This window comes from Lynx canadensis, chromosome X, assembly GCF_007474595.2.
Source record: "Lynx canadensis isolate LIC74 chromosome X, mLynCan4.pri.v2, whole genome shotgun sequence".
NCBI lineage: Eukaryota > Metazoa > Chordata > Mammalia > Carnivora > Felidae > Lynx > Lynx canadensis.
The window spans coordinates 64814584-64839369 of NC_044321.2; the positions used below are offsets into that span (position 1 = coordinate 64814584).

At 38.5% G+C, this 24786-nt stretch overlaps 1 protein-coding gene across 1 annotated transcript in view; it reads left to right on the plus strand.

Annotated features, from left to right (window-relative positions):
• Positions 1-24786, plus strand: part of SH3BGRL (SH3 domain binding glutamate rich protein like) — a 91045-nt gene that overhangs the window by 38406 nt on the left and 27853 nt on the right. The window lies entirely within an intron of this gene.

Consider the following 24786-nt stretch of genomic DNA (forward strand, 5'->3'; position numbering starts at 1 on the left):
ATTTTACAAATTTCTTTAAAATATTATTTATATTGATTATCAAGATTTTTGGAGTCCCTTAAAATTTTACTATAGGTGAGTGCCTCACTTTCACCCTAGTCCAGGTCTGCTGTAAACAACTGGAGAGCATCATACATCTATAGAGCCACTTGTAATAGTGGGATACAGCTTTTCAGAATATAAATATGGAAATAAACCATAATAGTAGTTGAATTTTTATTATCCATTGATTAAGAAAGTAAATAATAACAAAAGCTACCATGAATTTGGTAGCACTTTGAAATGAATTTGTATTTTAAGTTACATAAGTCTCTCTCTCTCTCTCTCTCTCTCTATATATATATATATATAGGAAAACATAGTCAAATGTTTCAGTGCAAGACTTATTCTTTCAGTCTCTAGAAAATGCTTCCTGTACTTAGAGCTTTGTAAATCATTTACAGTAACAACTCTGTTTTTCCCTCCTCACAGTGATCTCGACCACAGATCAGAAACCACTGCTATAAGAATTCAGATACTATAAGGAAAATCAATGTGCCTGAAATATATTCTAGGAAAGGTAGAACTTTGGGTTGAGTTTGAAGAATGCGTAGAAGAAAATGAGGAAATGGTTGTGGAAAGACTTTCTATTTATTGAGTGTTTTGGAGGTACCAAGTTCAAAGTCAGGCACTTCACATTCTTCTCTCATATAGTCCTTACATCGCTGTGAAATAGGTATAGTATGCCCATTTTACATATAAGAAAACCAAGTCTCAAAGTATTTGGGTAACTTGGTTGGGGTCTTATAGCCAGTAAATTTGCAGAGCCAGGATCCATACCCTGGATTTTACTTTAGCATTATTCTAATAGGAAGGACAAAAGTCAGCTACTATTAATGTTGGTAAAGAAAATGTGAATTTTAACTAGTAAACTTGATTTCCACAGAAATTATAGCAGTGGTTTACTTTTGTACTTCCTCATTTGGCAGGCCTGTCTTAATTACCGTATTGTTGTTTTTTTTTTTTTTTAATATCCTGTTGGTTAAACTTGTGCTGTTTCTAGACCATCATTCAACAGATTATTTCATCTTTGATTGACTTTACTATTAATGTTTAACTCTACTGCCTAGGCTCTTTCCATGATCCAGACTAATCTATTTTTCACAGGACTTTAGAAACAGGTCACAAAAACACAGGTGGCCACTTGATTGGCCTTTTCTTTTTTTTAAGTTTGTTTATTTTGAGAAAGAGAGTACAGCGGAAGGGCAGAGAAAGGGGGGGAGAAAGAGAATCCCAAGAAGGCTCCATGCTGTCAGCACAAAGCTGGATGTGGGCCTTGAACTCATGAACCATAAGACCACAACCTGAGCTGAAATCGAGAGTTGGAAACAACCAACTGAGCCATCCAGGTGCCCCTTGATTGGCCCTTTATAAATTCCTCAAATTGTGTGTGAGGAAGTTGATTCCCATTATAAATAGGTTATACCAAAGTAGAAATACCCTTAACTTGCTCACTTGCTAAAAGTAATGGAGTGAATATTATAAAGTCAATTCTGAATTATGCATGAGGAAATGGTTTTCTTCACTTTCTTTTTAGTTATCTTTGATGAATTTATAAAGAACATTTATGAACAGTTCAGTGCAACTTTTCCTTTTTAAACTTTTAATGATTTATTTCTTCCAATGTTCTGATTATTTTGCTTCCAAAGACAGCCAATAGATGCTATTGTTGATTACATTGTTTTATAACTTATTTTACAACAAAATGTTCTCCATTGCATATTTTTCCTATAACATGGAAAAAACTTTCTTCTGTTGTGAGATGATGCATGATATTTAACATAGCAATAGGCCTTACAGAAATTTAAAAGTTCTCATATGTGACTTAACTGGAGTTACTCATTTTTTTCAATTTTGTCTCCCTCTAAAATCATTAAACTTCTCTGGATCTTGCAGCATGCAAATACTTGATCATGAGTGTATAAGCTTGGTAATAGGGGTTTACCAAGCATGTTCTAATATCATGAAGGATTTTAATTCTAGCTTTGAACTAAGTCCTTTTGCCTTCCTTTAAAATTTTTGTGGCAGTGTCTTTGACTTATGCCAGTTATTGTAGACAATAATGAGCTTATAAGTAGTCATGAAATATCTGAGTTTCCACCAGCTATAGGGTTGAGCAATTAAGAGCGCAGAGTTTAGGTTCTGACTGCATGGGTTCGAATCCCATGTAGTGGCTTAAACTATCATATTCTGTTGGTTATACTGAGAAGGTTACTTAACTTTTCCCTCTCAAAGCCTCTATTTCTTCTTCTGACAAATAAAGATAATAATATCAACCTTACAGTTTTCTTTTGAAGATTAAGAGAGAATGTGATATGCTCCATGCCACCTAGCACATAGTGGGCACTTGCTAAAATGTAAGGCGATGATGATGATGATGATGATATTTAACTTTAACAAAGAAAAAATGTATTTATGAGCTTAAGCATTCAGGAAATAGTATGTCTGGCTGAGACCACTCCCAAACTGTCACAGAAAGGTAGTTGCTTTCATATTTTGGGAAGTTTAAAGGAGTTTAATTTTAAGAACCCAGAGCTTGCAAGGATGAGGCAAAGAGGAAAGAGTTCAGTGAATTTATCTTTTTAATGTTTGGGCCTGCTAGGTAGTTGGATACCTCTGAAAAGATGACATGGATATGAGGAGAGGGAAAGAAATAGGACCTCAAGCAAGCAGTGAAAAGCAAAGTTCACCGTTTCCCACATATAATTTACAGACTGCCCACTTGCACTGGTTCTTTTTTAAATGCAGATTCCTGAGTCCATGTCTAGACTCCCTAAATTATATTCCAAGTCACACTAAGGTCTGAAAATCCACTAGTATGGTGAAATTAGGTTGCTCTGGGTTCAAATCCCTATTTTGCCACTTATTAATTATACCCAAGCCTTCTACTCCTCTCGTGTGTCACTGCCAACCCTACTGTTAGCTCTCTTTCTCTCTCTTATTTCCTCTTTGTTATTTGTTATATGGCCAATCCCAACTGCATAAGCTCATTTAGGTAGTTGTGTAACCAGCCATCTTTTTCCCTGAGACCACTGGGGTTATCACTTGACTATTCCTTACTAGTACAGTGTTCTAGCTAACAGATGTTTTTTATTTACTTCTCATTATCAGTAGTTGGTGCTGATATAGATGCCAGTATTCCTTTCCAGTTTCTATTAGCTCAAGGACAGATACTCAGATATAAAACTTTGGTTTGTAAAGCCCAGAGACTCTATGATCTCTCAATATTTCCTTCCTTGTACCCCAGTGCTGATAATGTTCCATATCTTATTCAATAGAAATGGACATTTGTGTTAGGTATGGGGGAAATTGACTAGGAGACCACATTTGAGCTGGATCTCAAAAAATAAGCAAGGTTTTTACAATTAGAGATGGAAAGAAGACAACAGTAAGAGCAAAGATATGACTAGGGGACTGGTGAAAGACTCAATATTAAGTTTTCTATAAACATTTCATTGTTTTTTCACAGTGTACTGAGGGGACTACTGGCTTCAGAAATCTCACAGGATTCTTGTTCAAAATATCATTCATGGATGCTGCAAACCTATTGAATCTGTAGGAATGTGACTCAAGAGTCTACATTTTGAGCAACATATGCAACATCAAAATGAATCAGGTAGCTACATGTAACTAAGGCTATGGAGCTGAGGATCTGGGTAGACTAAGCTAAGTCTTTCTTAAAGAGCTGAAAACTACACAGTTTGGAGAATGAATAATGACTTTATAAAAGAAGTGGTAGGGTTTGGAATTAGTCTAGGTCCAGGGAACTATTTAAGATACAATACATAGGATTCTAGGAGAAAAAGAAAGAAACCGATCTGAAATCCAGTAAGTTTTGTGGTATGTGTGTGTGAGAGAATAGAATAGAATAGAATAGAATAGAATAGAATAGAATAGAATAGAATAATAGTGCAAAGAAATCTTAATATGGTTTTGACGTACCAGGGAACCCTCAGAAAGCAGACACAGCCTGGATAGTTGGAACCATTGGGATTAGATAGACTCAAGGGAGAAGTACAGTAGTGGGAGAAAAGTCAAGAAATTTTATTGAATTAAATCCTTATTATATTTATAAAGTCCTTTCACATATATTATCATATTTCACATTAATACTTCTAACAACTTATGAGCATAAGTACTCATGTCACTCTTTCGGACATTAGGACACTGAGTGAGGCCCAGAAAATTTAAATGACTTGCTTGTGATCATATTTTTTGAACCTAGTTTTTTTACTCAAAGTTGAGTCAAAATACACCAGTATTACCGATACACCAATACCACTTCCCTCACCTATGGAAATAATAATATCAGTAATAACAAAAACTAACATGAATTACTTAATGTGTATCAGACATTGTTTTTAGCACATTGTATGCATTAATCCATTCAGTCTTTTTTTATAGAACCATTTTTATCTGCCCAATTGATTTTCCGTCCTGACTTCTAAAATCCTTGTGTCTGACATATGTGCCTTTACTATGTAGATCCTTATAACTCTTTATGAAACACAGACAAAAAAAAAGTGGAAGAGAAAGCTAAGGAAAAGGATTGGTGAAAGGACACTTATAAATTACAGGATCAGACAGGTCATGTTTATTTGGGACTATGTTCAGGTAGCGATCTTTGCTGACCAGTTGTAAGGCAGTAGTTAAGTAGTAAGACACCACCTAACTTTAAAATGTTGAACAACAGTGCACATTTCCATGAATATTTTAATTGAGCCTCATCTTTTTTTTTTAATTTTTTTTAACATTTATTTATTTTTGAGACAGAGAGAGAGAGAGCATGAATAGGGGAGGGTCAGAGAAAGAGGGAGACACAGAATCCAAAACAGGCTCCAGGCTCTGAGCCGTCAGCCCAGAGCCCGACGCAGGGCTTGAACCCACGGACCGTGAGATCATGACCTGAGTGAAGTCGGAGGCTTAACCGACTGAGCCACCCAGGCGCCCCTAATTGAGCCTCATCTTTTATGAACTTTTGGATATTGTGCCTATATACGGCATGTAAATTCATGCTTGTTGCCACAGGGTGTATTTTTCATTTTTGACTTGTTTACCTTCTCAAACTATACAGGCAGGGCTCAAAAAACAGTTGTACATATATAGTCATCTTTGAACTTTAACCAATTCTAAATAGATCTTCTAGTGGCTCATGTATAAAGTATTTGGTTAACAGCTTTAAGAAAGATTATTTAATGTCTACAAACAAGACCTTTTAGAAGTTGGGGAGAGGAAGATAAAAACCTGGGAAGAGTCAAACATGCTTATAAAGCATTTTTATCTACTTTATCTCTTTGCCTGCCTCTTTTCTGGCTTAGTTTTTGGGACTGAGAATTCATTTATTCTGCTTTTCTCAAGTTCTTTGTTTTCTTGTTTGGAATTGGATCAAAACAGGTTTTGACTGAAAGATAAAAATACTACTACTAACTAATTTTACAGTGGTTACAGTGCCAATAGAATAAATCCAGTTAGTATTCTCATGACAAGAACCATCAAAGTGATGCTGTTATGGAACCAGGCTGGAACGCTGGCAGAAAAACCAAGTGGCACTCGGCTATCATGGTGGATCCGAGATTTATTTAACACCGGCCGGCTCAGAGGGGACCATTTCTTGAAAGATCTGAGCACCGAATGCAAGTGGGGAGGGTAATTTATAGTTGTCAGATTCCATATCTGTGGGGGGTTTCGCGTGCTCAGCAAACAAAGGAAGAAGAACCCAGAGGAGGGGTCTCTAAGCCAGAGACCAGAGTCAATTTTAGCCCCATCCGCCATCTTTGGCATACTTTATTCACTTCTCCAACATTCCCCCCTTTGATGCCTTTTAGAAAAAAAACTTTTAGTAGGCATCACCTTTCAGTTTTACAGGTTGGTACTCTCAGAAGGCTAAGATACGTGCTGTCGTTTGGTGAGCAACAGTGTTTTCAATAAAACGTACCACAGCATTCAGTATACAGGGACTGATGGATACAAGTAAAATTATGCAGAGGAGGGGCCCCACCAGGTCAGGAAGCCAGGATGCCCAATCTGTGAGATCCCATCCTTTTCATTGATTGATACTTTCCTGTTGTCTATATTGAATTCTTTTCTTGAGTTCCTTAACCTTAGTTGTAACTATTCCTGACTGGTTTACAAAATAGCAACATTCCTCCCCCAGAGAGATGCAAGTCCCTCCTTTTTCTGAAGTGAGGAGGTCAAGGGCTCACCTATTTTGGAGGGTCATTGACGCCAGAGAGTTTATTTGGCTTTGTAAGGTTACCAGAGAATCTGCCACCCATTCCATGTCTTCATTTAGCTCTTGAGATAGTCTATGGTATAGTCCTATGGATGAACCTATGCCCCCTATTCCGGCTCCTATTCCTGTTGCAATTCCTGCTCCTATCAGAACGGGTAGCAGGATTCCCCGTTTAGCCTGGGACTTGGGGCTAAAGGCTGTTAGGAACTGATCTTCAGTGTATACGGATATCTCTGGGGTTTGGAAGACAGAATAACATATCTGAGTCCAGTTGGCCTCTAAGCATCAGTAGGCCAAATTAGAACACAGTAGAACACCCCAGGGGTTGAACATAGGGTTGTATTCCTCTTTAAGGTTATATTTCTTCCACATAGAGAGGTACCATTCATAACTTCAGGGACTGTAAAGATTAGATTGTTGGCATTTGTGAGACGGATCCCAGTGGCCAGGGGTCCAATTAAGACAGAAGTGTTGGTTTTGAGATTTTCAGGAGCTTCCAAGGTCAAAGGGATAGGAGTGGCTAAGTAAGCCCTCTGGCTGAAGGGCAAGCACATCCAGCAGGTTTGGGTGTGATTATCTATTTTATAGAGGACTTGTAGAGTAGTGTGGCCCAATGCTGGAGTGGGGAATTGGTAAGCATCTGATTGAGGGCTGAAAGATTCAAACCTTGGTAGGCTGCCGGGGGAGTGGTCGCCTTTATGGCTTGTATTACCCTATCCTGGGTATCCATTATAACTTTTTGAAGGGCCCTGTCTTGCACCCCTCCCCCGTCCGAGATCCCCCATTGAGGAAGGTAAGTGTAGCAAGCTCACTTCCCTCTCTGGAGGCCCTTGTTGTGACATGGGTTCCTGACATTTTGGGTTATCTCTATGGTCCAATACTTAGTTCTTGGGGTACCGGGTGACTGACAGAGAGTGGGTGTTTTCCCTTGTAGCAATCTTTGTGGAGGGAGGTGAAGGTGCTGAATGCCCTTGATCCCCTTATTGTCATATAACAATCCTGGGGGCAAAGTGGGTAAGTGGCAGTTGTGAGGGTGAGAGAGGTTATCATAATATGCAGGCAATACTTAATAATCCTCCCATCCAGAGGAGGTATGTGAGACCCAGCATGCATCTTTTGTCCCATATCCAGCTTGTTGGTGCAGTCTCTATCAGCCCAACAGTAAGAAGTAAGATCAGGGCTATGACACCAGTAAGAGGCAAGGGCTGGCAGAATTGCATCCAAACCCCTGGGCTAGGTTCACGCCCAGGGGCTTGATTCCTCTGGCTTCTGCCGTGCCCAGGCCAGCCAGTTTCTGGGGTGTGGCTGGAACAGGGCTGGGGATCTCAGGGTCAGCTTAAGCAGGTTGACTGGATCTGGATCACTTTGCCAGGTTGAGGTTACTCTGAGTTGGCCTTCTTAGCTCTGGAGTGATGGACCCATGGGATGGTACCTGAAAATGAATTCTCTATTGGTTGCATATCTGTAAATTCCATCTCCAAGTCTTCAAAAGGGGCGGGTTTCTGGTAGCTGTCAGATGAGGTTTAAGGAAGATATGGTTTGCATATTTAGAGATCCATCCTGTTTTCCAGTTGTTTAAATAATCATATGCCCATGGGGTCTTATTATTATCCCCATAGAATCACAAACAGAGAAGATTGCCTATACATGAAATACTGTGATAATTTTTCTGGAGTTTACCTCAAGTTGTCTAGTCTAGGCAAACAACAAACATTTAAAGACAATGATAAGTAGAATTTAACATCCATAACAGTGCATTGTTGAAACATAGTTGTTCTCTCTAAAAATTCCTCCTTTCCAGAGAGAGCCAAATTGAAACCAATGCATTTGCATTTGTAGAATAAACCCAGTCTTAACAAATCTGGCTCAGCAAGAATAGTGATTGATCATGAGTATCTTTTAAAGTTTGCTTTGCTGGAACCTTTTATAATGAATCTCCGGGTTGAACTTTTAGTAGCCTCTCCAGGCCAGAAACCAAGCCAAATACTTGCCATCAGACAGGCCTGCAGTGCCTGTAGAATTTGGCGAATTCCTCTTCATGAGGTCCTCAAGATATCCTGAGGTTTTGCACCTGCCAGGAAGTGACCTTCTTTACTCACCTGGTGAGGCTGCTGGGAACTCTGTAAGCAAGGCACCAGGCCAACATTTCCAAGGAGCTTTATGGCTCCATGTTTTATAAAGCCAACCCTGGTTCCTTAAAGCTGTGTGGTCATATCTGAGTCTATGAATGTCATCCTCAATTATGTTATTGCAGTCAAAGCCTTGGTAAAATAACCAGTATTTCCAACGGTGACCTGTTACAAGATGAATAGATTCTTATTGAGCTTATGCAAACAATTTTAATTGCCATGAAGGAAAGAATACTCATTGAGGGTTTTTGAATTTCAGGGGAATTATGTAGAGAGAAAAGATAAATGCTTCAGTTTACAAATGAATACTTTATGACATTTTTGTATATGATAGATATCTTAAGAGACAGTTTCCTTAATCTGGAAGAGGAAATGTTAGAGAACCAGCAATATTTTCAACAAGAATCACAAAACTATAATCTTCCTCAGTTCACTTAATCCCATGTTCCTAATTCTTGTTCAATTTGAATGCAGTTTTTTAGTTCTGGAAATTCTTACCCATTTTAGTATTAATCTTAAAGATGTCAAATACCTGCATTTGTCCTCAAGTCCTTTTTATAAATCTTCTTGAAGGAGAAACATGTTTTGTGAGAGAATAAGAACGATTATAAATGACAGAATCTCAAAATAAACATTAAAGATCTGATGAGAGTTCATTATGATGCAATTGACAAAGAAATTCGGTTATCTCTGTGACACATAACATTTCAAGTAATCAGAATATTGTGATGACCTTATATCAACACATTAAAACTCTATGAATTGCATATATTTGGGCAGTTCATTAAAACTTTATGAATTGCATATATTTGGGCAGTTACAACATTTACCTGTACAATATAACCTAAGGTTTACCATTGTATGACAGTGCTTTTCCAAGTAACTTAGCATCCCAAATAAAAGGGCCTACTTGGTCAAGAAGACTTCATTTAACATTTAAATCCTGAGAAGTTTGTTGAAACCCCAGGAAGTCATAAGTGCATCCTAAATAGGATTACAGATCATTACAAATCCTAAAATTTTATTTATTCAACCAAAGTGGCAATAAAAGATCCCAAAGGTGAATGTATAGCATTATATAGTTGTTATCAAAACCTAGCTTTAACATTGAGAAGTTTTAACTAAGTAATCAAAGACCTGATAAAGATGAAACCTAAAACTTTGATTTTCCCGGAGGACAGACCTTTGTTTGCATTGTCTTATCAAGAGCAGATCAACAGTTCAAGAAAACTTTGTCATTTGAGCAGAGAGAAAAGCAGAATTTCAACCTTATACCAGTGTACTTTTAAAATTCCATTCATCTCAACCTTCTACAACCTTCTTTTGCCTTCGAATTTTGTCCCAAAACCATTTCTCTCCAAATAACCAGTCTCATTTAGGACAGAATTACTTTCTTCTACCCTCAACAAAACTGTATTTCCATTCTTTATATCTTTCTTATATACCTCCTACTTTCCTACATACAGGGTTGCTTTTCTTTATTTTTATCAGTCTTAAGTACACTTAGCAGAATTTTAACTCTTAGGAAACCTTAGTCTCCAGTTGAGGATTTAGTAATCAACTAAGAGGTGTTTACATCAGAATTTTTTAAATGGTAAATTCATGAACCAATTAAGTACAAAGCATGTTTTCCAATAGGTCCGAATAGCCTTAATTTCTCAGCAATAAGAAGTTGAAAACACAAACCTATGTTCAGTAATCAAAGCTTTAGCATTCCATCCTATCTGGAAAGTTTCAGGTTACCAAGGACCTTGAAAGTTATCTTAATTACCCATGAAAACTTTGAGACAGAAAAAATAACTATCATTAACAAATTGCAAAAGAGATAACATGAGCTTATTTGACCTTTGCTGATAACTTTAAAGACAGGTCCAATAAACTTAAATTAGTTTAAACATCGAATATGTTTCACCTGCGTCCACGTAAAAGTCAATCAGTTTTTCCCCATTGTCAATTTTCATTTGGAGCACCAGTGGAGATATCTGAAATGGGTGGTCTAAGGGGGGCGCACTTTGTTCCTTGACTTGGAGGGTGGGAGGAGGAACCAACGGTGCCTGAGACATGGAGGATGTGGAATAGGACCACACCCAAGTTGGTGCAGAAACATGAGGGGGAGGGGAAGGTATAAGCAGCAACTGCTTGGGAATATTCCTTAAAGTCCCTGTCCTGGGGTAGACTAACCACAGTTGGCTCTAATTATAGCCATTAACCTGGGATATGAGGTAAAATCCTTCACATCTATTAGGCAGAGGAACAGGGAGAGAGAGTCAGTGTCCCCTTTTAGTCTGATTCTATATTGGCTAGACCAATAAGGTCCCCTTCTCAAGGTTCCTCCTGATATCAGCTGGGGTTTGGGGACTTTCCCTGGTTGGGACACTTATTCTTTTTAATGTCCTTTCCCCTTGCAGTAGGTTCATTGACCCCTTGCTAAGGAGGTTCTGGCGGCTAGACCTTCTCTGTCCTTTTGTCATGGCTCTTTTGTGCCTCTGGAGCAAACAGGGTGTAAGCCTCACATAGTTTCTTATAATAATCCCCGGGGGGAGGGGAATCCCCTTGCTTCTGGGCATATTTATGGCCTTCTCAGCCCCTGCTCTGATCCCCCAGAGAGCCTCTTGGTACCAGCGGATGTGGACCGGCATCTGGAGAGTGCCTGCGCATGGCCTAGGGCACAATCTGGCATCTGGTCCTTGTGGGGGAGGGTTCTCCAGGCCCAGAAGGGGAAGAGAAATGGGCGGTGGAGGTGGTGGACAGAGGGGGGAGGAGTTTCAAGCTCAGGGGAGTGGGAGGGAGCCTAATGAGTCATGAGGAGGCAGAAGACTAGGAGAGTGGTGGGTCACTTCTTTGGTTCCCTGGGTGAGTTTCCGGATAAAGTGGCTAAAACCTTAGCCTGGCTCTTCTTACTATGGATGAATTGCATCCAAGGTGGAGGATTTGGGGCAATTTCAAGCCAGGAGTCGATGCATGGACATTGATCAGGGTGACCTGGGTCTCTGCAGACAATATGCCAGATGCAGCAGACCATTGGGACATCCAAGGTTCCCCCAGAGGGCCCCCCCCACACCAAAAGTGGACCATTCCAACTCATATAGGGTCCCCAATGTGCCAGGGGCTACCGCAATTCCACAGTCTCCCAAAAACCCCCTCCTTGCTCTGTCCTGACCCCACAATGCTCCCACCAGGTGGAGTTGCAAAGACAGAGGGACAGGGGCACCCCCTCCAATGAGGAGACCAGCCAGATGCCCTCCTGTCTGTGTCCCGAAGGAACCCAGGCAATGCTCAGCCACAGCAGTCCCAGCCCTGCGACTCATGATCAGAAACCACTCTGATGCTGCCACAGACCTTGTGTCATCCATCATGAAATTTCAGATGGGCCCATTCAGACTCCGTGAGCCCCTGGGGACCCCAAGGGCACCCACCTGTGGAGCCACAGAATCGAATTTGGCAGGCAGGCTAGACCAAGTAGCACATTCACATTCACATTCACATACACACCAGAGGTTATTACATTCCCTCCCATAGAATTCCTACCTGTGAGACTTCTGAAGTCTCAGGGAGTGATCAGGTCCCCCTTCCACTCTTGTGAGTGGGCCTGACTAGATTGGGCCCCAGCCATAATGGTTCTGACCTCAGGTCCAGGTCCTCACCTGCCAAGTTTCCTCGAGTCCAGTGGGAATGGTGGAGCAGGGGCCGGCCTGAGGCACCTGAGCGGGAGACTGCTGAAATTCAAGCAGGACTTGCCCTCTCCCTTGCAATCCCTCATTCTGTCACCGCCTCACCATTTTCCCTTTCCCAAGCCAGTGGCAACAATGGGCCAGCGCGGTTGGGTTTTCTGGTCAGGGAACCAAATATCTTGTGGAATCAGGCTGGAACGCTGGCAGAAAAACCAAGCGGCACTCAGAGATCTTGGTGGATTGGAGATTTATTTAACACAGGTAGGCTCAGAGGAGACCATTTCTCCAAAGATCTGAACACCAAATGCAAGTGGGGAGGGTAATTTATAGTCGTCAGCTTCCATATCTTTGGGGGGGGGGGTTGCGTGAGCAGCAAACAAAGGAAGAAGAACCCAGAGGAGGGGTCTCTAAGCTAGAGACCAGAGTTTATTTTAGCCCCATCGGCCATCTTTGGTGTACTTTATTCACTTCTCCAGCAACGCATTGTTATTTAAATAAGGTCTTCTGTGTTGAAGGGGACTTTACCTAAAAATATTTAGTGAAGGGGCTCCTGGGTGGCTCAGTCCGTTAAGTATCTGCTTCGGCTCGGTTTGTGATCTCGGGTTTTGTGGGTTACATGGGTTGGAGCCCCATGTAGGGCTCTCTTCTGTCAGCACAGAGCCTGCTTTGGATCCTCTGTCTCCTTCTCTCTCTGTCCCTCCCCTGCTCTCTCTCTCTCTCTCTCTCAAAAGTAAATAAACATTTAAAAAATATATTTATTGAATACCCACAATGTGTGAAGCATTCTGGTATTCTGAGGGACACAAACACAAATCAGATGTGGGAACTGCCTTTTGAGGAGATTGTAATCTAGTAGGGATAACAATACTTGTATGTAAATGTGTGTGTGTGTGTGTGTGTGTGTGTGTGTATATATATTTTAGTCTTTTTTCCACACAAGGGCTATTAGGATTAGCAAGCCTGCATTGATGATGTGGTAACAGCTCTACAAAGACAAAAGCATTTATATTAACAGTGAACCGTAGGAGTAGGAAACAAAAGAGAAGCACAGTGCATTAATTTACCAATTGTTCATTACTTACTGTGAATAGCCATTATATGTTTATCATAAACAAAAGCCTCAGGCGCCTGGGTGGCTCAGTCGGTTAAGCATCTGACTTCCGATCAGGTCATGATCTCACAATTTGTGGGTTTGAGCCCCACATCAGGCTCTGTGCTGACAGCTTGGAGCCTGGATCCTGCTTCAGATTCTGTGTCTTCCTCACTCTCTGACCTTCCCTCACTCCTGCCCTGTCTCTTTCTGTCTCTCAAAAATAAATAAAACATTGAAAAAATATTTAAAAAGCGTCTTCACTTGTAAAGATAGCATTTACTGAATTTATCATCTTGTTTTGCTGTGCTTAGTTTTTGTTTTTTTTTTTTTCCCTTTGGTTGTTTGTTCAGATAGCACTTTCTGTTGTCATACTCATGGGTTGATTTCTCCTCCCTATAGAGGACTTATAGCTCAATTCATTTAAAACATAACTCATCATCTTTACTCTCTCTAATCCTTATTTCACCTTTTGCTTCTCAGATATACACAACACATACACATTTATATGATACACATATATATGGAAGGTCTGCCTTCATTTACAATGATGAGGGAGACAAAGACAAACTGAGGGCAAAGCACAAGCCAGCACGCCCCCCCTCCCCAGGTGGGATATGTGTGACATTTCTCAGGCACTTCTGGCAGCCCAAGAACAAAGGAAAGGGAGAAACCAAAGGTTATCTGTTAGAGATCACAGTCATGCAGGATATGAGTCTCCATCACTTTACAAATGTCTTAGTAAATTATAAGAAAAAGGCAATCTTATCAATAACCTAATCTTCAGAAACCTATAGACTCAGTTTCCTGGAGCCCTAACATCACCTCCCCTCCATAGTGATGTGGGGAGTAAAAGTGAGAAAGAAATGGTAGGTAAAATTAAATTTCTTTATAACCTGCAACCCATTGACAAATACTTGAGATAGGCAGAGTAAAACATTCCTCCAGGAACTCCCTACTGTCTTAATGTTAATACTTTGCTAGAGGGAAAAAAAAAAAAAAAACAACTTAGCTTGACAATAGCTAGGCCTCCAGTATCTTATGAGTCCTCTTTAGCATATGAAAGTCCTTTTGGAAGCCTCCCTTTTGCCTTTACCTTCTCCAACTCCATAGTATATAACCAGTTCACAACCCCAGTTCAGCTCTTTCTGTCCACAGGTCCTGTCCCTGTGCTTTAATAAAATCACTTTTTTTGCACCAAAGATGTCTCAAGAATTCTTTCTTAGCCATTGGCTCCAGATCCCCACCACCACTCCAAAACCGCATCAACAGTGTCCTGCTTTTTACCAGTGGTCCCATATTATTGTCAGCATCATCTTTTAATTAAATGAGATCATTTGTTTTAAGAGCCTAGTCCATTAATTAGGATTTATTTAGTTCCTTTACACTTGTCTACTTTGTATTTTGGAAGTAATCTTTCACTTTGATAACTGATAATGTATATCAACTAATTAATATCTGGAATTATTTCATCTATTATTAATAATTAAGCTGATAACTACACTTATCCTGGTGAGCATTTTGTAATGTATATAAATGTCAAATTACTATATTGTACACTTGAAACTAATAAAATATTATGTCAACTATACCTCAATTTAAAAAATAATTAAAAGCCACTTATACTGGGTGTTGTATGCAAGTAATGAATCACTAAATTCTACTCCTGAAACTAATATTACACTGTATGTTAACTAACTAGAATTTAAACAAAAACTTGAAACTAGAAAAAAAAATCCTGCTTACTTTGAATCTCTGCTCCACTGTTTTCTAGCTGTGTCTTATTAGAAAAGGTTAACTGTTTTCTGACCCATTAAAATGAGATAATGCATTAAAGTGCTTAGTGTAATATTTAGCACATGGCGTAAGTATTTAAAAGTATATAAGTATCATGAGGCACCTGAGTGGCTCAGTCAGTTAAGCCTCTGACTCTTGATCTTGGCCAAAGTCATGATCTCAGGGTTTGTGAGAATGGGCTCTGTGCTGATGGTGTGGAGCCTGCTTGGGATTCTTTCTCTCTTCCTGTCTCTCTGACCCTCCCCCACTTGCTCTCTCTCTCTCTCAAAATAAATAAATAACTTTAAAAATACATAGCTATCATAAATATTTTACTTAAGTGTGGAAATTGAATTTAGTGTCTTTAACTTAAAGTTTTTCAAACAGAAATAGTATTTTGTCCTATTATGCTCCCCAAAGAGCTAAGCAGTGAAACAGGAATTCATCTACAGGATTGGGAGGAAGGGTGGATTTCATTACCAATATATGAGCATAGACTGAAGAAAATAGAAAAAAAATGTTAATTAAAAAAATCTTTTAATTAAGTACAAAATAGCAATGAATCTCTTTATTTTTCACCATTTTACTTGTTTTTATTCCAAGAAGTATGGAATTCCACACATTTTGGAAGGCTGGGAATATTTTTATATTATTCCCTGTTGCCCTACAAAACTAGTCACTAAAATGTTTGTGAGTCTTCAAGCTGTTAAAAAGTGCAGGATTCTATGATGAAGAATCATTGACATATATCATGCAGATGTTTTAAAAGGTCCATCAATGTTTTTTAATGTGTATTTATTTATTTATTTAGAGAGATAACATGAATGGGAGAGGGCCAGAGGGAGAGAGAGAGAGAGAGAGAGAGAGAATCCCAAGCAGGCTCTGCATTAACAGCTCAGAGCCAGATGTGGGGCTCAAACTCACGAAACTGTGAGGTCATGACCTGAGCTGAAACCAAGAGTCAGACGCTCAACCAACTGAGCCACCCAGCTGTCCCAGAAATGAAGTACTTTTAAAAATCAAGGTAAAATGAATATTTTAATTTTTGCAATTTTATTCCCTATGCCATATGCTTACTTGTAATATTGATTAAAATTAAAACAAACTATAAAAGCAATTCTGTTCATATAACATTTTAGTAGTAACATTGGCATTACAGTCCTTTTTTCATAGACTTTACTTTCATAAGAATTCTGTAGTGATAACTGCCAGGTTTTTTTTTTCTCTTTTAAACTTGACTATTATTAGATTTATTTCAACAAATAATTTCCTAAATCAGGATGAAAATAAGGCAAAAGCATGTTTACAGAGAGAATAAATGCTTTGCAGCTTGTCTAGACTTCAAAATGAGGTCATGATTTACTTTTTGTGTTTTGGCACACATATGGATATTCGGGTTTTGAATTAGAGAAGTTAAAGATGTAACATTGGTCACAAGAATTGATTTTACACATAAGCAACCTAACTTATGAGGGACTGCTGATGAATGTATTATCCCTGGGGGAAGAAGAGTTTAGTCTGGCTTGATGAATTCTTGAATAATCCATGATTTCTGTTTTTAATAGAATTTCTATACAACTCAACTCCCACAATTTTCTTTTCAACCATGTGAAATGATAGGATTTCATCAGGCAAAAGTACGTTTGATGTTCAGATTAGCTTCCTCTTCAGAAACCTAGAAGAGTTGAGAACCTTATAAAGCCAAATCAGTTGTAAATAGTAAATGTGGGCAGACAGTTCTCCATTAGTTTCTTGCATTTCTGCACATCTTGTGAGCAAAGGCACTGACTACCATTGTTCTGTATTATCTTTTCAAGGATAAAACCTGCCTTGAAAGATGACAGTGTCTCTCTCTAAACCAAAGTGAAGATTTGTGTATGGCTCTGTATAAAATACCTGGGTTCCCTAACATGGCTTCCTGTGTCACCATAAAGGAATTAAGGAATAGGGAAAAGGTAAAAGAAAATGCTGATACTTTGGATACTACTCTTGTTGTGATGGAGAAGTCTCATGTTTTCTGCCACCATTCTTAAAACTATGGCAGGCTTATCTGTTACTGTGCAAGTAGGATAAAAATATCAGATCTTTCACAATTCTTGACAGTAGTTTTTATTGCTGTTCATGCTGTTCTTGACAGTCATAATCCAAATAACAATGGTAGCAATTAAATTGCACAGAAACTCACTAATAAACCCACAGAACTGCATGGCCCAAGCCGATTTTGTTTAGCAACATTAGTTTACTATTGGTTAACTTCTTGGACCACTTGATCCTGGTCTTATTTAACTAATCAGGTAACATATAACCATTATTCTCAGCTGGTCAGTTTGGAATATGGTTTATTGGCTCGAGTCTGGGAATACATTCATAGTTTTCTCCGGAATGTTCACCTGGGGCACACTGGTCAGCTAAGACTTCAGTCTAGTTATTTTTTCCTATGGCAAATGAATTTGTTTTGGCCAAGATACAGAATTCTCTACGTTGCCATACTCTCTTAAAAGGAAAGTGTTTAAGGGCACCTGGATGGCTCAGTCAGTTAAGCCTCTGACTTCAGATCAGGTCATGATCTCCAAGTTTGTGAGTTCAAGCCCCACGTCAGACTCTGTGCTAACATCTTGGAATCTTGAGCCCATTGCAGATTCTGTGTCTCCCTTTCTCTCTGCTCCTCCCCTGCTCTCTCTCTCTCTCAAAAATAAACATTAAATTTTTTTAAAAGGAAAGTGTTTAATTTCCTAATGAAATATTATCACTTCACCAACTAAAAGGGAAAAAAACACACCACCGCTAATGTAGTCTGAAAGGGTTTTGTTTACTCTTTTGTTTTTGTGTTTGCTTTCTGAAGTCATAGGCTGCCCTTTAGGTGTAAAGATTATTCTAGGGATTCATCATCAGTTGGATATGGTTAGCAGTTGTTTTCTTTCTTTTTCAAGTTTTTATTTAAATTCTAGTTAGTTAACATATATAGCAAAATTGGTCCCAGTTGTAGAATTTAGTGATTCATCACTTACATATAACATTCAATGCTCATCACAACAGTACACTCCTTAATACCCATCACCCTTTAGTCCATCCCCCCACCCATCCCCTCCATATCAACCCTCTGTTCTCTATAGTTAAGAGTCTCTTATGGTTTGCTTCACTCTCTCTTTTCCTCCTTTCCCCTATGTTCATCTGTTTTGTTTCTTAAATGACATATGTGAGTGAAATCATATGGTATTTGTCTTTCTCTGACTGATTTATTTCATTTAGCATTATACTCTCTACCCTATCCATATTGATGCAAATTTCAGGATTTCATTCTTTTTTAAGGCTGAATAATATTACTACACACACACACACACACACACACACACACACACACACACCACATCTTCTTTATCCATTCATCAGTCAATGGATATTTGGGTTCTTTTTGTAACTTGCCTATTTTTGATGCTGCTGCTATAAACGTTGGGGTACATATACCCCTTCAAATCAATGTTTTTGTATCCTTTTGTATCCTTTGTGTAAATGCCTAGTAGTGCAATTGCTGGGCTGTAGGGTAGTTCTATCTTCAACTTTCTGAGGAAACACCATCCTGTTTTCCAGAGTGGCTACATCAGTTTGCATTCCCACCAACAGTGCAAAAGTGTTCCTCTTTCTCCACATCCTTGCCAACGTCTGTTGTTACCTGTGTTATTGATGTTAGCCATTTGGAAAAGTGTGGTGTAGCATCTCATGGTTTTGATTCCTATTCCCTGATGATGAGTGATGTTGAGCATTTTTTCATGTGTCTGTTAGCCATCTATGTCTTTGGAAAAATGTCTGCTCTTGTCTTCTGCCCATTTCTTATCTGGATTACTTATATTTTTTTGGGTGTGCATAACTTTTTTTGATAACTTCTTTATAGAATGTGGATACTAATCCTTTATGTAATATGTCATTTGCAAATATCTTCTCCCATTCCAGAGGTGGCCTTTTGTTTTGTTGATTGTTTCCTGTGCTGTGCTGAAGCTGTTCATCTTGTCAAAGTTTCCCAATAGTTCATTTTTGCATTTGTTTCCCTTGCCTCAAGAGACATGTTAGTAAGAACTTGCTACAGCAGAGGTCAAAGAGGTTGCTGCCTGTGTTCTCCTCTAGGATTTTGGTGGTTTCCTGTCTCACATTTTTTTTTTTTTTTTGGCATCCATTAGCGTGATAGATGATTCTCCATCCCCTGACTTTCAATCTGGAGGTGTCTTTAGGTCCAAAATGAGTCTCTTTTAAGCAGCATATTATATGAGTCTTGTTTTTTGTTTTTTTTTTTTATCCATGCTGATATCCTATGTATTTGGGGCATTTATTCCATTTACGTCGATAGTAATTATTGATAGATAAGAATTAAGTGCCATTGTATTACCTGTAAATTCACTGTTCCTGGAGATTTTTCTCTGTTTCTTTCTAGTCTGTTGCTTTTGGTCTTTTTTTCCCACTCAAAGAGTCTGCTTTAATATTTCTTGCAGGACTGGTTTAGTGGTCACCAACTCCCTGGGAAGTTCATTATCTGTCCTTCTTTTCTGAATGACAACCTTGCTGGATAAAGTATTCTTGGCTGCATATTTTCCCATTAAGCATATTGAATATATAATGCCACTCCCTTCTGGCCTGCCAGGTTTTTTGTGTCGAGATCTCCTACTAAACTTATTTGTCTTCCTTGTAGGTTGGGTATTTCTTTTCTCTTACTGGAAATCCCTTTCAGGATTTTTTTTCCTAAGATTTTTTTAATGTTTATTTATTTTTGAGAGAGAGAAAACATGTGTATGTGAGCGAGGTGGAGCAGAGAGAGAGGGGGACAGAGGATCCAAAGCAGGCTTCTTGCTGACAGCAGAGAGCCCAATGTGGGGCTCGAACCCATGAACAGCGAGATCATGACCTGAGCTGAAGTCAGACACTCAACCAACTAAGCCACTCAGGTGCCCCCAGGATTCTTTACTTATCTCTGTATTTGGTTAGCAGTTATTTTCCCAGGAAGATCCAGAGAGGGTGACCAAGGACATACTTTTTACATGTATGGAAGGTAATTGGACAAAGAATTGCCTACCAACTGAGCCTGGAGAACTTAAATAGTCATATAAGCAACTTTTAGATTTTTAAACAACATTTAATAATATACATTTCTTTGTAAAGATTGTTGAAAATTCCTTTAAAAAGGCAAAAAATATATATTGAAATAATCATATGTTTGTGTAACACTACTTAAAATCCTTGACCTTGGGGGTACCTGAGTGACTCAGTTGGTTTAGCATCTGACTCCTGATTTCAGCTCAGGTCATGATCCCAGAGTCATGGGATTGAGTCAGCAGGCTCAGCATGGAGCCTTCTTAAGCTTCTCTCTCTTTCTCCTGGGGTGCCTGGATGGTTCAGTTGGTTAAGCCTCTGACTTTGTCTCAGGTCATGATCTCATGGTTTGAGCCCTACATCGGGCTCTATGCTGACAGCTCAGAGCATGGAGCCTGCTTTGGATTCTGTGTATCCCTCTCTGTCTGCCCCTCCCATGCTCACACTGTCTCTCTCTCTCTCAAAAATAAATAAACATTACAAAGAATGTTTTTAATTGTCTCTCTCCCTCTCCTGCTCCACCCCACTTGAGTGCTCTCTCTCTCTCAAATAAAATAAAATAAAATATTCTTTACCTTGATTAGACCGTAACTGAGGGTGGCTGTATTTTTTTTTCAGTGTGTAAAAAAAATAAAGTCAGGCCTATTTGTCTGATTATATTACATTAATAAACCATGCTGTTTAATTATACAAAATTTTCATTGTTTTGATAGCTGACTCTGTGATCTAAAAGTATGATAGAATTATTTGTGAAAGCCACTCAGATATTGTGTGTGTACAAAGATTTGCTATGTCCTATTATCATGCATTTAATAGAATGGTAATTTTTAAAGGTAAATAGATTGAATTTGAGTAAGTTATAGGGGGCATTTTGTACCATTTCCATGAATTTGAACAACATGCAAAAATATTGTGTTTTTTTCCCACATTTGATGGTGGACAATGGAGATATTCTCTTATTTGAATGTCATTAGCAATAGACCAAACCTTCCTAAATCATTCTATTTTGTTCCTTCTCTTTCTGTTGTCACCACAATACTACTCTCTAGTTTGAAAAAGCCATTGCCTTAAAATATTCTTACTGTACTGAGACAGAATTTGGTCACAGCAAAGAGATGTTTTACCTGATTGAAAATGCAGTAGTACATATGCAAAAGCAGTTACCTTTACCTTTGGAAAGGTACAGGGAAGTGGAGAAATCATTTTCTTTCAACCTAGAGTTATTAGGAATTGCATTCATGAGAATTTGCATGTGTCTTTTTATTTGGGAGTGTTATTGGTCTTCTTCATAGAATGATTTTGGGGGGCTTACAGAGATTAATTCAGTGACTTCGTTACTCATTGTTTCACATTTTTTTTGGTCTATTTCCTTTTTTAAAATTTTTTTTAACATTTATTTATTATTGAGAGACAGAGAGACACAGAGCGTGAGCAGGGGAGGGGTAGAGAGAAGGAAGACACAGAATCTGAAGTAGGCTCCAGGCTCTAAGCTGTCAGCACAGAGCCTGATGTGGGGCTCGAGATCATGAACTGTGAGATCATGACTTGAACCGAAGTCAGTCGCCTAACCAACTGAGCCACCCAGGTGCCCCATGGCCTTCCCCTTTTAAAGGAATTAAATGTTGGTGGACTTTTATAGTGAACACTAGCTAAGTGTCATGGGTATAGGGTTCGTGGTTCAAATTGACTTAACCTTGGAATTTTTTCTACTGCTTCAGATTTATCTGTCATTTGGGAGTGGTAATTATTTCACATTTGGAGCAGTTTAATAGATACCAGATAAAGTAACCAATATAAGAAAAAGAGCAGTTTTATAATTTGGCAGGAAATTTTTTTTTTAAGTAAGCTCTCTGCCCAACATGGGGCTTGAACTCATGACCCCAATATCAAGAGTCACATGCTCTACCCACTGCATCAGCCATGCATCCTTGGCAGGATGTTTTGAATGAAAATTTACTCTAAGACTCAAGAAATGTATTGTTTGGCAATATATAACCGTCAGACAACTTTCTATTAGACTCTCTTACATTAGAAGGACATTTTTATGGATATTATCAGATAAAATTTCTTACTTTGACACTTTTTCTATACACAACACTTCTGGAATTTTACTGTGATGCAGTAAACAGTTTCATCTTTTTAAGGTTTTTTTTTTAGGAAGAACTTTAAAGTCTGAGTGGCCCCTCAAACATTTGCTGGGTGTGTGTGCTTAACAGCCCATCTTGCTTCTCAGCGCCCCAGCAAATGAGTGAGGGAAGTCATTAGACATTTTGAATGTTGAGGTGTCATCCCGGCACTTTACAAAGCATTTGTCTGGTAGTGACTACCTAGTGACTACACTATCTGCTTTAAACACCTATTTATCATCCTCATGTGTAATTTCTATTGATATTGATAGCTGCTTATCAAAAAGTTACATTGAATGGTGCAAATACAATATTCATAAGTTTGATTCTAGAGCCTGGCTCTTCATCGGCAATCCCTTACTATATAGCTCTGGAAGGACTGTATTGTAATAGGATTGATGTACTATGGTGTAATTCATTGTTTTTAATAACTTGAGAACAAGGGTTCTTTATGAATATTTAAAATAGGTAGCTACCATTCCTTGAGAGTTTACATTTATTTATTTATGTATTTATTTATTTATTTATTTATTTTCTCACTTGTTACACATTTATAGAACACCTGCTGTAGGTAAGATATGATAATGGGTACTGGATAACATGATGAGCAAGATAGACAAGGTTCCATCCATGAAAGAGCTTATTGTTTACAATCCAGCCTATTTTATTGTAGGCACTATGAGAGGTACATTGCTTCTCTCATCTATATTTGTTTCTATAATCATTCTTGGAAGTGAATGCTATTACTCTCACCTCATAAATGAGGAATTTGAGACTCAGAAAATTTAATTAATTTGCTTAGTCACACAGATAAGAAATGTAGGATACAAATTCAAACCCAAGTCAGTCAGGTCTTGTATTAATTTTCTATGCTATGTAACAAAGTACTATCATTTTAGTAGCTAAAAACAGTGCACATTTACTATATCACAGTGTCAGTGCATCAAGGAATCTGGCATAACTTAGCTGGGTTCTCTACAAGGCCTAAATCAAGGTGTCAACCAGGACTGGTTTGTCATCTAGAGGCTCCACTGTGGAAGAATCCACTTTCAAGCTCATGGTTGAGGGCAGAATTAATTTCCTTGAGGCTGGAGTACTCATGACAGCTTGCTTTTTCATATGTAACAAAGGAGAGAGAAACTCTAGTGTGGGTTAGCAAGAAAGGTCAAGCCTTACAATATCATCACTAGAGTTACATTCCATCACGTTTGCCATATTCTGTTAATTGGAAGCAAGAAACAGTTCATTTCCATACTCCGGGGGAAGGGATTATACAAGGGAGTGAATCCTAGGAGGTAAGGATAATGGAGCCCCATAACAGTGTGTTTGCCACAAGTTCCATACTCTATTGTCTTTGCATTATACTATTCTGCTTTTATTAAGAGCTCTATATACATAAATTGATTTTTGAAGTATTTTTTAACGTGTGTAAAGCATTATAACACCACTAAAAAAGTTTGGCAAGGGAATCCCCATAATCTCATGATCCTAACACCACTCAGTCTCCTGAGCAAGTTGTAAAGAGATAGCACTCCTACTATCTGTATAAGAGGTAATAATAATTGTGTTTGAATTCCTATCTGATATTTAAAAAACACAGTTTTCCTTGTCACAAGTTGGATTCATAGCAAATACATGATTCTCTAGACTTCTTTTTGCACTGTTTATATCATAAATGTTTTTCCTTGTTGCTACATAATCACACAGTGGTCAGTTTCAATTGTACTCAGCAATCTTTTGAATGATCACACCATTGTTTACTTAACCAAGTCCAAATAGTTTGATGCAGGCAATTTTTAATCTTCCACTGCTAAAAAAATAAATAAATGACAACAACAATAAAAACACACCAAAACATTGCATAAACTCTTTAGGCACAAGTTCTATCCTCTTTTGCATTATTTACTTAAACTAGGAATTCAGAAGTGATATTACTGGATCAAGGAACATGAATGTTTCCATGGCTTTTGATGCACACTCTCAAAATGCTTCTAATTTTATTTGACTTTAACTGAATTAACCAGCCTTCAAAATTGTAAAGGCATATAATTCTAATTGAAATTCTATGATCACTGGACAGACAGTATCTTAACTGTTGCTATTACTGCTGTAGTGGTTTTGGTAGGGCAAAGGGGAAATTATCTTTTCTTTATGGCCATGGACCAGATCTCAAGATGTTGTTCTATCCTGGAGTTCAAGTGAGGAAAAGGATTTCCTCAGGACTTATCCTTAGTACCAAAGGATGTCACTTACATGGATATTTTTCTTGGTCATAGTGCAATATAGTGCCTTCCCCTACAATGGGGCAGAAGCTATTCACATGAGATACTTCAGAAATCTACATTAGTTTCTGTACAGGGACAGATTTAATTAATTTATTTCTTCAGATGCAATACCCTGTTGTTGAATGTGTCCATGTTGGCAGCACATTTCACAGTAGCTTTTCTTATAGTTGAAAAGGAAAAGAATAAAAAGATGGAGCTAATGTAGTACCCAGTATATTGGCTCATATTTGTCATCTGCTACAGTAATAAGAACAGATTATTTAGTTTTTTATGATTCAGGTACTGATAGTTTGGAGTTGGTGGTTACAGACCCCCCCTTTTTTTTAAGTATCTGTTGTGAGCTGGAGAATTTAGCTACCATA